At 31.3% G+C, this 5,350-nt stretch overlaps 1 long non-coding RNA gene across 1 annotated transcript; it reads left to right on the forward strand.

Moving 5' to 3' along the window:
- Nucleotides 1–2,324: 2,324 nt before the first annotated feature.
- On the forward strand, nucleotides 2,325–3,913 carry LOC142227437 (uncharacterized). The gene is made up of 2 exons (XR_012719835.1): nucleotides 2,325–2,656; nucleotides 3,600–3,913. It is a non-coding gene; the product is annotated as an uncharacterized LOC142227437 (long non-coding RNA).
- The last annotated feature ends 1,437 nt before the right edge of the window (nucleotides 3,914–5,350 follow it).

The raw sequence follows: 5,350 nt of genomic DNA on the forward strand, positions 1-5,350 counted from the left end.
TTCAATCACGAAAAACGCGGACTCAATCATTTTTTTAATTGAAATGTCTTCAATCACGAAAATAATAATATCAATTACCCATTTTGATTGAAAACCAGCACGATTTTCAATTAAACATTTAATTGACTTTTGTCACGGATCAATTAATTGTGTGATTGAATCAATTAAAACAAATTATTGGGTTTTTATATAAAATTGAATCAATGTTTTAATTGAATCAATTAAAGATTTAATTGATTTCGAGACAAAAATCAAAAATCAAATCAAACTCTTTGATTGATTCATAATTAATTGATATTGGCAATACATTTCAATCAAAAATTAAAATATTGCGCATTGTTGAATAAATACACATTCTCTTGTTCTCTTTTCTCTCCATCGCTCAAAATTATTCAATTTCAATCACAAAGGTGATTGAATCAATCACATGTTTAATTGGGAACGGAAAATTGTTCACGTTTGTAATTGAAAATTGTTTCAGAATTGATTAACAACTTAATTGAATCAATTAATATTTTAATTGGAAACGTAACAAATATCAATAATTTTTGTAATTGATTTTTATTCGGATTTGATTAAATAATTAATTGAATCAATTAACATATTAATTGAATCCGTTTCCAAATTCAACAAAGAGTTCAATTGAAAAAATTTCGGTGATACTTTTTTGTGTGGAAGCATTTGTGATATAGGTTTGGGAGATAAAGCGCAGTTCCATATTTAAGAAAAATTAAGGGGTAAATGTTTATGGGCGCTTTGTCTCAATCTGAACGGAAATGTTTGATATTAGGATCTATAGTCAGTGTTGCCAGGGATAATTTTCGGTTTACCCTACAAGGCAAAAAAAGTTCCCTATTTTCCCTTACATTCCCAAAAAATTTCCCTACCCTATTTTTCGTTAAATTCAAACAAAATTTACGAAACAAAAACATATATATCGGGCGATACATATATATGGGAGCTATATCTAAATCTGAACCGGTTTCGATGAAATTTTGCAGATTTCAAGGGTGATGAAGAAGATTACTTTTTGGCAAATTTTATGACGATCCACCCCTTTTGTCGAAATCCGGCTATACATATATATGGGAGCTATATTTACAGAGGACTGGATTTAGCCAACTTTAAGTAAGATCGGTTAATAAATAAGGGCCAAAATATGGGAGCTATTGCTAAATCTGAACCGATTTCGATGAAATTTTGCAGACTTGAAGAGTGATGAAGAAGATTACTTTTTGCCAAATTTTATGACGATCCACCCCATTTGTCGAAATCCGGCGATACATATATATGGGAGCTATATCTATCCGATTTCTTCCAAATTCAATAGCGATCGCCCTTGTGCCCAAAAAATACCCTGTACCAAATTTCATCAAAATCGGTTAACATTTGCGACCGGAATCCTGTGGACAACAAATACATGGACAGATGGACGGACGGACACCAAGCGAGTCTGAGTATATATATATTTTATGTGGTATAAAATCAATATTTCTGATAGGCACATTTTTTGGCAGATCAAAGTTATTATACCCTGACCACTATGTGGCTTAGAGTATGAAAATAAAAATTAAATTCGAGAGAGTTGGCGAAACATATCAATACAGCATAGAGAAGAAATCAAATGCGACCAATTTGTGGTTCCTGTCAAACTGCTTGGATTTTGTTTCGCAAAACTGTACTAGCATGATTATATTTGGTTACACGATTGGGATGAGGCTTCCCTAAAATTTTGATATGCTTAAGTCGAAATATATAATAATAATTTGAATATTAAAATTTGTGGTCGGAAAAAAGAGATAATTGAGAATTGTGTTTTGTTTACCTACATCGGTCCGAGGAGTAAGACAAAATGTCCATACAAACGAAATTAAAACAGTGAAAATACATAAAATGTGCAAAGGGATCTCCATAAAAATAACGAAAAGGCATTGTACTCTTTTTAGAGGATGCAGCCCTAAGTGAATAATTAAGCATTTTATTGTTCATTTGCATTTAATGTGGCTGTTTCTTTTATCTACATCGGCATCAAACAAGACGAGAAAAAATTGAAACGATGAAAAATTAAACAACGAAATTTTTAAAATCAAAGTTTACGTTTACAACTGACAACTTTTTTTTGTAGGATATTATGAATAAAATAGAATAGAATGAAATGAATAGAATAAAAATACTGAATGCGGTGATATTATTTTTCATTTTTTTCATTACTATAATATATACGAATACTTTTCATACAATTACGCATCGTTGTAATAAAAAACAATATACTCATTAATAGTACAAAAGTACTTATGAAGGAAAGAAGAAACAGTTTAGTCAATCTTATCAATCTTAGTGAAATTGGATAAAGTTAATATCCTCGGCAGTAAAAACGCAAAATAAATAAAATTAAATTTGTCCCTGTGTATGTGCTTCAAATGAATGAGTATTTCTAGAATCAAACTAAAATGTCATGTCAAGAAGCGTTTTGTACTCCAGCACAGTATGTTAATCGGATTACGTTCAGTGGGAGTTACATTATTTAGTTGGTTAGTGCTTTACGAAATTCCGGTTGATTTATATCCGAATTATTTCGAAACGTCCTTTATTGAAAACTACGATTACGAATAAATCTGTATTACATATTGTTACAATACAATTCTACTAATACGAGGTAAATGCTGTATTCAATACTATTTTTTCCTTATCACTGCATATAAAGATGGATTATAAACTGAAGTTCTAAAATGAAGTTTGATTTTATGAAAAGTCTTTAAACCATATGAAAATAAACAACGAATACAATTTCACTGCAATAGCATTTGCATAAGCAGAAAAACATATCACATGCAACTAATTTAATAAATAAAAAGCGTTTCGATCTTCAAGTTTAAAATCATTTGTTAGTTATCAACGCATTTTGTTTGAATATAATATTTGTGAATATATGAAATAAAAATATTTTTTTTAACCAGATTTTTGATCACTGAGTTGCTATAAACGATTGGACAACCTCACTTCAATAGAATCAATTACACAAACAAAATATGTATGTTATACTCCAATAAATATTTGTTTTTATTTATTAAACGAAGCGTAGGATACAAAGAATTAAATTAACAATTTATTTGATCAATACGAGGGCGGTTCGGAAACTTCTTAGCCTATCAATGAAAGAGAATAGTTAGTTTTTCAAAAATATTTTTATTTTTCAATATAATCTCCTGAAACGTCAATATACTTAGTCCAACGCTTTTCTAGAAATTCTATTCCTTGATTAAAATTGTTTTCCTCAAGGTCTTCAAAATAGTGGTTTACAACTGTAATTCCATCTTCATTTGAGGTAAAACGCTTGCCAACAAGGATTTTTTTTAGATTTGGGAACAAGTAAAAGTCAGTGGGAGCTAAATCAGGAGAATAAGGTGGGTGGTCAAGCAACTCGTACTTTAATTCGTTGATTTTAGCCATTGTTAAAACACTCTTGTGCGCTGGTGCGTTGTCTTGATGAAAAAGTATTTTTTGTGTTGTAAGCCAGGACGTTTTTCTCAAATTTGTACATTTAAATGATCCAAAAGGTTGTAATAGTACTCTGAATTTATTGTTTTACCCTTTTGCAGATATTCAATCAATAAAATACCTTTGAAGTCCCAAAAAACCGTTGTCATAACCAGGGCTGTGGAGCCGGAGTCGGAGTCGGAGTTGGAGTCGGAGTTGGAGTCGGAGCCTGAAGATTTTGCTGGAGTCTGAAGATTTTGCTGGAGTCGGAGTCGTAAAAATTTTGCTCGACTCCGACTCCGGACCAACCAAAATTTTAGTTTTGTTACTAAATATATATTTGAGAAATTTGAATTTATTTAGATTTTCTATCGATCAATGACTGTAATTGCGGTGAAACTTCCAATAATGAAGAATATTTAAAGTTTTCTAAAAAGTTGTACCAAAAGCTCTACCATTTTTTGCCAGTCTGAAATTTACATTCCATATGACAGAATTTGGGATCCCCTTCGAAATATGAATGCGGTCGGTCCAGATTTTGATATAGCTGATGATACATAAATATATTCGTGAGTGTATAAAAGCCTGCACATTCATTCGATATGACTAAAATGTATATCGTAGGCTTACTTTTGCACCAACAAGGGAAAGTGACTACTTCTTTAAACAGGGAAAACTTACTTATATATGACTACACGCAGAGAAGGAATATTATCACCTTAATCATGTTTCATTGTTATTTTTGTGTATATAGTAAGTTTTATCAAAATTTTAGTTCCATAGAAAATTTCGCCACAATTTTATTTCCATAGATAATTTTGTCAAAATTTTAGTTCTACAAACACACAACAATTTTAAATTTTATATCTATAGAAAATGTTTGCAAAATTATATTGCTGTAGAAAGGTTTGTCAAAATTTTATTTCTATTGTATTATTTGTATTTATAATTTTCTAAGGAAATAAATAGATTTTTTTTTAAATTGTATTCCTATAGAAAATTGTGGCATCATTTTATTTCTGTAGAAAATGTTTGCAATTTCTATACCCTACAGGGTATAATAGGTTTGTGCATTTGTATGTAACGCCAAGAAGGAGTAATCATAGACCCATCTTTTAGTATACCGATCGGCTTAGAATTAAATTCTGAGTCGATTTAGCGATGTCCGTCTGTCTGTTGATGTATTTTTGTGTGTAAATTCCAGATAGCAGTTAAAGTCTGAATGTCTTCAAATTTGGCAAAGGGTCCTTTTTCGGCTCAAAGACGATTCCTATTGATTGAAAAATCGGTTCAGATTTAGATATAGCTGCCATATATATTAGCACCGATCTGGTAATAATTGGCGTGTTTATGAACCGATGCTCTTCAAATTTCGTACATTTGAATGTCTTGCCAGTCCCGTAAAATCTGTAAAATATCAGCTAAATCGGTTCAGATTTATATATAGCTCCCAAATGTGAAATTTAGAGCTCGAAATAACAAAATTTATATCGGTCCATTTTTTGTGGAGGGTACACCTTATAATTATAATTTTTAAAATGCGTTTTAATCATATTACCCGGAGTCGACTCCGGAGTCGGAGTCGAGCAAAATTGGCTCGACTCCACAGCCCTGGCCATAACCTTACCGGCCGAAAGCTTTTTTATTTGTAGTTCTTCATGCAAAATTAAATGGACTCGATCATGTGAGATGTCCATGATATTAGCAATTTCACGCACTTTTATTCGTCGATCATTTAATACCATATCATGCACTTTGGCTATAATTTCTGCAACAACTGTTTTTTGGACGTCCAATACGTGTTTCATCCTCAATGCTTGTAGGACCAAGTTTAAATTCAGCAACCCAATTTTTTACTGTTGCATATGAAGGA

This window comes from Haematobia irritans, chromosome 1 (genome assembly GCF_050003625.1).
Source record: "Haematobia irritans isolate KBUSLIRL chromosome 1, ASM5000362v1, whole genome shotgun sequence".
NCBI classification, from domain to species: domain Eukaryota; kingdom Metazoa; phylum Arthropoda; class Insecta; order Diptera; family Muscidae; genus Haematobia; species Haematobia irritans.